A 9,946-nucleotide genomic window follows, 5' to 3' on the forward strand; every position below is an offset into this window, starting at 1 on the left:
ACACTTAACATATATCAAACTCCTTTCAAAAATTAAGGGAGGAAATGTCCAAGTATCCCTTGTTAAAGGGAGCCACTTGAGATAGTTCTTTTAACAAAAATACAAACCAAATCCAAATCATTTATGCCCTCTTGGGCTTTTCTCTTTAAAAATCTTTTGAAAGGATATGTTAACTCCATTCTACACAATACAAAAACATGTAAGTCTCCAAAGGACGAACGCTAAATGTTAACTGTTAAAATGTGAACTTAACATCATCCATAAAAAACACCAATAAACAAAACCTTTTTTCTACGAAGCTTTGACTTCTTCATTGCACCATGAGGATACATAGGCACAAGGTTTCACAACCGAGGCGAGCTCAATAATAAAAACCTTTTCTTTTCCCCCTAATTAAATCATTCATGCATTCCGCCTTTAACAAGTAAATTATAGATATACACACCCATTGATTAGAAAAACAAGAATGGATCCTGTGGAGTACCACATACATGATGAGTGCTAATATCTTCCCCTTGCATAATCGACTTCCATACCTAGATATTTTATTAAGGTTTTTTCGATATTTCCCATTTCTCTTTGTTGGAAATAATAAATTTTGGTGGTGACTCTTGCTCATCCGAGTTAAGTTAATCAATAGCTTAATCTCAAAGTTACCATCGCGACAGCTGGTGACTCTGTTGGGGAATACCTAAGCAAGACAATCCTAGATTTTGTTTGTTTCTTTTTCTTTGTGTGTTTTATTTATTTATTTACTTACTATATTCATCTCATTCATCACATTTGTCTTTACTTTTTCATATATTATGAGACCGTTGTGTTGTTCTTTGTCGGGTGGAATGTTACCTCGGCTTGAGTATACACATAGGATTAGAGTGGATGGGCATATTGACTCCTGTGGCGTTTGACACGTAAGGGTTGACATGAGACCCACACCCAGATAGGATCCCTTGAAATTCTTTTTCTTGCATGTTTATGTATAAGACAAGGAATTTTCATTGAGATCTGTTGACTCTGGGAGCCTTTAGGGACTTGTTCATGGATTAGAACCCACCTCTGAGAGGGATTGGGACTTTTGCAGGAAACCTTGACCTTCTACCTACCTGGTTTTCTTGTATTCAAAAGGGGTTTGAACCTTGATCATGTTACGTTCAGACTGTCTAGAGGATTATACAATAGTTAATCATAAGTTTTGAACATGTACTATACAAAAGATGTTGATTCTTTTGAACCTTTGGAGTTGCATGTCATTACATCAATCATCATAAAATTCTTTGTGCTTATCATCCATGAATTACCACGCATCTCATGCATTTCAACCTGGAGAATCATTGCACATTGGCCTCTTATTCAGAATCACAAGATCACAAAGCTGATATCCCGACATCGTTGTTATGATGGAGCTGTTATAAACAAATATGGCATAGATGAGGATACAAATAGGAACATAGATGGTTCAATTCATGGAGGCTGTTCAAAACTTTGCCCATGGATAAGAATAGTTGAGACATACTGTTTATAGGCCCGATGCTAATAATATTGATCTAGATGTTGTTCGTCCAACAAGCGTTAATCTTGCCCAATGAGAGGTTATTTTGAATCAAATGTCAGAAACAATGTTGAGACTCCTGCCAATGGAACTCCACGTCGTGAGAACAGTTCTTAACCATCATTTGACACCTTCAGGTTCCCGATTGATGAGAATGAGGATAAGTTCTGCCTCTTGGAAGAAAAGATGAAGACTTTAGAAGTTTGTAACTCCTTGAGTTTAAGCGTTGCTAATTTGTGCTTAGTGTGTGGTGTGAAGATCCCTCCTAAGTTAAAAGTCACCAATTTCGAGAAGTACAAGGGTACCATTTGTCTGATGATTCACATCAAGGCATGTTGCAACAAGATGGCTCTTTATGGAGAAAATGACAAGTTGTTAATGCACTTCTTTCAGGATAGCCTCAATGGAGCATCTCTTTACTAGTATACACAGCTCGAAAGGACTCACGTCCGAACTTGGAGAGAACTAGTAGAGGCTTTTCTCAAGCATTACAAGCATAACAGTGACATGGCTCCTACCATAATCCATCTTCAAAGCTTAACTCAGAAGGCTGACGAGTCTTTCAAAGATTATGCACATAGATGGAGAGAACTAGCTGTCAGGGTTCAACCTCCCCTTTTGGAACGAGAACTTGTGAACATGTTCATTGATACTCTACAAGGTCCCTACCTAAATATAATGATTGGAGGCACGTTCTATGGATTTCAAGATGTTGTTTTCACAGGATAGCGAATTGAGAACGGTCTTAGGATTGGTATGATTCAAGATGTCGCTAGTTTCCTAGAATCACAAATTAGGAGGACGAAGGAACGAGGGCAATTTCTGAGGACGAAGAAGAAGTCCTTCCTTATCCTCAAGTTCAGGTATCTTACAATCAAGTGGCCGCACCTACTCCTAATTAGTTTGCCCCATAAAGACCAGTTTAACATGTTCAGCAAAAGCTGGTTCCATGTGCTCAACCACAACCAATTCAGTATGCTCCACAGCAGCAGCATGTCCCACAACAGCAAAACTATCAGCAGGGATATCAAGGACCAAGGAGGCCACTAAGAAGGTGTGAACCTATTTTAGGGACTTATATCCAGTTGCTCTCTCAGCTGCATAAGGACTCCTTGGTCCAACTAAGGGAACCTAAGCCTATCTCATCATCTATTCCTCTGGGTTACGATTTGAATGGTAAATGTGAGTACCACTTTGGGACACTTGGACACTCAACTGAGAATTATAACATTATGAAGCATAAAGTCCAATACCTCATTGACTCAAAGGTTATCACATTCGCACCTGATGACCAAAATTGAATTCTCCCTCGACTCAGTGAATGTAAAGATTGCAGAAAGTAGCCAGGAGCAATAAGTCCAGGAAGAGTCAAGCCTTCATGATATTGATGATCAATTTTATAAGAAAACTGAGTATGGTGGTGGAAGAATAAGCTTGAGGCGACATCGGAAAGTGAAGATAAAGCCATGGAAATGAAGCTTCATGAAAGATGGAATTGTTGGAACTTTGCACTTGTAACGTAATCATGAAATTCTTGATTTTCTAATGAATAATGATGAATCCTTGATCAAATACTTGTATAATAGGTATAAGAAAATTCAGGAGTCCAAATCAAGTCGATGATCAAAAGTTGACCAAAAATCAACAGTAGACCAAAAAGTCAACAATTTGACCAAAAAGTCAACTTTTCCAATTGTTGTAATTTTTTATCCTTTTTTCTTGTAATCCATCCTTTCAACTTGTATCTCAATTAATTTCCAACTTTGACTTTTTGGTTAAATTCAAGCAATCTTCCAAATCAGGTAACGCCCATTCCAAATCCTCTGACAATCATGAATCTCAAATAAAGAGATGATTTGCACCACTAGTAAATATGGGAAATAAACCCATATGACCACTAGATAATATTTGTCTTGAAAATCCTCTTTAAACCGATTGAAACCAATAATCACTGAACCTTGACCTGATAATTGTGCTATGCAAAATGCGATGAATGGTGTATTAAATACATGACCTAATTGAATGAGTTGATTACCTTGTATGCAGATGATTTTAATATAATCCACACAAAGACTAAAATGGGAGGGAAAATTTTGGGGTATGTACATCTAGTCCCTTCACACCTTGAAAGATTTTCCACTATGTTTGGTCTCTGTACAAGCCTCACACCAAGATCTCTCTTAAAATCTTCTAACATAAACACTAAACCTATAGTGAGCTTTGATTCTCCCTGAATCAAAGGACCTTTTAGACAAACACCAAACACTATGGTGGACTTTGAATTACACTACTCCAAAGAACCTTTTACAATAAATAACTTATCCCCACAGACTTGGTGATTAAGTTACACTAATCCAAAGAACCTTTTGTGGAATTATTTGGAAAGAATTATGAGATGGGCTATTGGGCCAAGTGTGGTGTTAGTAAAGAGGGGGTGCTATGTTAGTAGGCCTTTTACTAAATTAAAATCTATTTTCATAAAAATAATGAATTGAGGGAAAAAGGAAAATAGAAGTGAAAGAGGAGCAGAAGAGTAGAAGAGCTGATACGTTAAAGAGGAACAGAAGAGGAAGAGGGCTAATCAAGATCCTTGGCTAAGGTAAGGGGGATTCTTCCTGTTAACATCTTTTATCGTATTATAGATAATAGGAATGATTTAGATGCATTATTTGTGTCAATTGGTTATATGCTATATTGGGGTTTTGGGATGATTTTGAGGGGAATTGTATGATTTGATGAATTGCATGATTATATGATTGTTATGATGATTAAATGATCCTCTTTGTGTGTTATATTTGTGTTATAACATGTATGTGGCTAATATTGTGGTATTTGAGGTTCATGACATAATTTGATTGGGTTTTGGGGATTTTGGGATAAATTTCGTAATGCTGTATATCGCTGTGAGATCTCTGACTTTTTCCAGTTGGCACCGCGAACGTGGTTGGCGCCGCGATGGCGATGAAAATATTGTCAATTCGCCCCGCGAACATTGTTTGCGCCGCGAAGGCGTCGATTTTGGTGATGCGTTGCGAAAGACGGATGGCGCTGTGTGCTGATGATAATATTGGAAAATGTAAAGATGCATATCTTTTGAACCGTTGGCCTGTTTTAAGTGTCGTTTCGAGTAGGATGAAGCTTATGAAGTATTCTTTATGTTAGGATGATGAAATAAGCAGTAGCTCGAAATTATTTTTAAATCACGATTTTGCTTGTTTTGATGAATGCTGTGTTGTGGACATATATGATGAGATGTAACGATACAAGCTATGTTTAAAACATGATTCATGTGATGATTTGTTTGTTGGTATGATGAAGCTTATGAGATAGTTTTTGTGATGATGTGAGTATGATGTGAATATCTTGTCTGTTGGATGGATGACGTATTGTTGACATATATGATGAAATGTGACAATATAAGATGTTGTTTTGAAAAACATTATTATGTGATGATTGTTGAGAATTGTATGAAGATGATGATTGAATTGTAATTGAATGATGCTAATATATAAGAACATACTTGATGATGATGATGATGGTATAAGTATGTTATATATGTTGCATTCATTCATAATCATTTGTTGAGGGCTGAATCCTGATGATGTGGGGATTCAGTGAAGGGCATAATTCCCATTGAGTGGAATTTATGCTGGCAGGGCCGTATCTTGATGATGTTGGATCGGTCGGTGGGTTAATCCCATTGATGATGTTGGTACCACATGCATAGTGTCAGTTCATTGCATATGCATGAATGTTATAATTTGTTTTGGATGAATTATGATGTTGTCTTTTGGTAATGTATTTTGTTTGTTGTTGTGTGTTGATGAGTACTTCCTGACAATCTGAATATAATGAAATTGGATGAATAATGTGACTATGATGTGTTATTGTTTATGATTCGATAACATTTGTTAATTGTGAATGAGACTCACCCTTACTGTTGATATTTTCAGATTAAGGATAGCGGCTTTTGGCTTGGTGAGGATTAGCTTATAGGCCAGTTTGTTTAGTATAGCATCGGTTTCATGCTCGGATACTGTAACACTGGGGAACGCTAGTTTAGAGTTCATGATTTGATAACTCTATTTTATCGTGTTTGGTTGTTTTATGGGATACAGTATCAAAGATGTTATGCTTATCCGTATGATGGATTTTCTGCTGTGTTACCATGAGATGTTTATGAGTTATGATGAATTGTTCCTTAGTGAAAGCATGACAATAACGTACGTTAATTTGTTTTAAACTGAATTGTGGCACCCTTGTTTTCATGTTTTACTCTGAATTATTTTATTAATTTCCGCGAGGTTTAGAAGGGTGTTACAAGTTGATTACCTTGTATGCAGATGATTTTAATATAATCCACATGAAGACTAAAATGGGAGGGAAAATTTTGGGGTATGTACATCTAGTCCCTTCACACCATGAAGGATTTTCCACTATGTTCGGTCTCTGTACAAGCCTCACACCAAGATCTCTCTTAAAATCTTCTAATATAAACACTAAACCTATAGTAAGCTTTGATTCTCCCTGAATCAAAGGACCTTTTAGACAAACACTAAACACTATGGTGGACTTGAATTACACTAATCCAAAGAACCTTTTACAACAAATAACTTATCCCCACAGACTTGGTGATTAAGTTACAACACACACTCTAAGTGATCTTGAATAAAACTGATTGTGACTTGATTCCAAGTATAACAATATGTTCTTCTCTTTATCAAAATTACAATAAAAACTAATGTACATTAAAAGCTCAGAATATGGTATGAAACTTTTACATGATTTAAAAGTTATGCACAAAGTTTCATGACTTAAAGATTTTTTGAACACTTAGAAAAATGTGTTTGAATGTACGAAAAGATTTTTGAAAGAGGTAAATTTGAATTTTTTATGAGAACATCTTATATACATCATGAATCATTGTTATGAAATGATGCACCAGTTTCAAAAGTAACTTGTGAATCATTGTTATGAAGAGAAGTACAAGTTTGAAAAACATTCCATAAAGCAACGTAATGTGTTAGAAAAATTTTGAAAATGAAAGAATGCATTGCTTCAGGTTGGTATTTGAATACCATAATGTGGCAATCAATACCACTTCAAAAACATTAAAAAATTCAAAATTCAAAAATTGGTATTCGGATACCACTCTTTTAAAAGTGAAAAATATGCAATTCTCTCAACTAATATTTGGATACCATATATGGTATTAGAATACCATTAATACATCCACCTTTGCTTCTATTTAACCAATTATAGAATACCAGTATATGGTATTTGAATACCATCAGCAATTTGGCTACAAATTGACTTTTAAAATAGTTCTTTCATTCATTTGAATGCACTATGTTTAGGAAGGTTGTAGATAAATTTTGATACATATTTATGAGCATTCAATATGATATAATGTAAATTTTAATGTACCTTTAATCATGATTATTTTATTGGTTCTTCACTCGGTTATCTTCATCATTGATAATCCTTTGACATCTCACTTTTATTCTTTATATTCGTTGATAAGCTTTTGTCGTCATCAAAACCAAACTAAGATAAATGATGAATATTTATCTTCACAGGGGACACTCTTGAAATTATCTATGGAGTCTCTCCAATCATCAAACAGGAGGGAATGAACACGCGAGGCGAAAAAGTTGAATCAATGTTAGAACTTTCGGCACTAACATATATATATATATATATATATATATATATATATATATATATATATATATATATATATATATATATATATATATATATATATATATCTATATATATATATATATATATATATATATATATATATATATATATATATACGAGGAGGGATATTCTTACTCCAAGAGTAAGTTATTAACACTTACTCCAAATCGGGATCATTGATTCTTCTCAATCTAATGGTTAAAGTAATAGTCTTCTCTCTCCATATTTAATTACTTAATATTTCTAACCATTAGATTGAGAAGAATCAATGGACCAGATTTGGAGTAAGTATTAATAACTTACTCTTGGAGTAATAATATATATATATATATATATATATATATATATATATATATATATATATATATATATATATATATATATAAGTTGAAAATTGGAATTAGAAACCTGGTCCAATCCTTAAATCTACAGATGGAAGTGTCTGTGTTTTTCAGGAAAAATCCAAGAAGGAAGAAATCGTCGAGAAAATTAATGAATTGATTTAACTTTTAAAATTTAAAGGTATGATCTTTAGAGTTCTTGAAGGATCTTTAGCAGCGTCATCAAAACCCTCTTTTGAAGAAGAAGAAGAAGAAAGAAAACCAAGTTTGGCAATTTCATTGGAAAGAACAGTCTCAACAGATGAACGATCCTCTGAAGATTCTTCATTTGAAGATGAAGAAGTTTCACCCAGTGGAATCCTCAAAATAAGAAATGAGGAAGAATCCCCAACGGGAATTTTCTTTAGAGACTCAACGTCAAAAAAAACACTTGAAGAATTAACTGGTGGTAGAATCTTTGAAGATCCTTCATTCAATAAAGAAGAATAACTCATTTACTTGACATATTCTCACGTAGTAAATGATTATGAGGTAACAACTTTATCATACAAGATTTTTTTAAATTAAACACTAAGTTAACTGAGAAACATGATAATACTTAAAAGAGTCATTTATATCTTAAAGATCATATTGAGTTTCTTGAAAATAACAATGAAACGCTTAGATATGAAATGAATAATCTTATAAACCAAGTTAGTAATGTGAGAATTGTGTCTTGATGAAAAAAGAAGTGAAATATATGTAGGAAATCCTGATTAAATTTACCAAGGGAAATAAAACCTAGATTTGATTATATCAAATCAAAATCCTTCCTTGAATAAAATTTGATTAGGTTTTAAATTGAGTAGATAACATAGTAAAGGCTTTAATAGGAAAAAAAGTAAATCTTTTATTTATAAAATGGTTGTTTTGTAATAGATTTGGCCACCCCAAAGCCCTTTTGTTAATATCAAATAAGAAGGTCTAAAGACATTAACCCTTCACATCTTAGAGCTACTAACGCACTAGGATCCAAAAAGATTTGGGTACCAAAAGTGAAAACCTTATTCGTTTTGCACGTATTCTTTGTAGCTTTAATGAATCCTTAATGCGTATTTAATACAGCTTTGCAAAGCAAGATGTATAACTCTTTAAGTATACAAATAAAATTTGTGTCTGACGATATTTGATGATTTTGATACTTATGATTCAAGTATGTTTGTTGATGGTGTATTTCAAAAGAATTGATCAAAGCATTTTTGTTGAGGATGCTTCTCAACATTCATAATGATCAATGATAATCATTTAACCTCTTATTATGTTGAGATGATAAGTTTTTAATGGATTTATCTGTCTCAGTGTTTATCCCAACTCTCATATCAAATGATTTGCATAGAAGGATTTACGACATTGTTTTGTTATTCCCTTGAAAGGGTGAGTTTTTTTCAAGTATACTTGGGATTTAAGGTGGTACACCTTTTAGAGATTGAAAAATAGGAAAACTTTTACTAACCCTCTAAATAAGTGGTTAATTATTTGCTCAATTATTTTAAATTATTATTACTATTAAATCATTTGAGTCTTAAGCATTATTTGAGGAAAGGGTGCAATATGAATGATAAAGGGGCTTCAAATTAGTCTTCCAAATCCAAATCTCAGCACAAGGCCCAAAAGAATAAGGAGGTTGAAATCAAGGAAAATGCTCGATTAGCCTAATTAATTAGATGCTATATGTGTTTCAAATCTCAAGCAATTTCACATTGTATCTTCGTCTCAAAGCAAATCAAATCAAATTATTAATGAAGAATGCGTGAAATCTTCAAAATCATCTGCAAATAATCGATTAGGTCCCTTAAATTATTGAGTATCATTCATATTTTGGAAAGTTTTTACTATAATATTTTTTGGGACAAATCCTCAAGGATTTTGTGGAGCTTTTACACAAACAAAAATTCAGAAGGAACATCTTAAATAGGTAATATCATTCCCTTCTTTTGCATCATCTCTCTCTCTCTCTCTCTCTCTCTCTCTCTCTCTCTCTATCTATCTCTATCTCTCTCTCGCTCTCTCTGTTTTTATGTGATTCTTAGCTTATTGTTACTACCTCCATCCTATTATGGCTTCATCAAAGAGTTTTTCTGTTGGAAATCTACCTTCTATCAAATCTCCCTTTAAAGGATCCTCTTCAAAGAACCTAAAAGTTGTATACAATCGAAAGATAATTTGACCAACCTGCATAGAACCAGCATTTCTAAGAGAATATTGGCCCCATGAGAATCTTAGCAGAGGGTTACTCAGAGAAATCTATACTAATATCTTGATAAAATGTTTCCAAGGCTTGTTAGAGAATTCTATTCAAAAATCCAAATTA

Source organism: Vicia villosa, linkage group LG3 (genome assembly GCF_029867415.1).
Source record: "Vicia villosa cultivar HV-30 ecotype Madison, WI linkage group LG3, Vvil1.0, whole genome shotgun sequence".
Classification (NCBI taxonomy): Eukaryota; Viridiplantae; Streptophyta; class Magnoliopsida; order Fabales; family Fabaceae; genus Vicia; species Vicia villosa.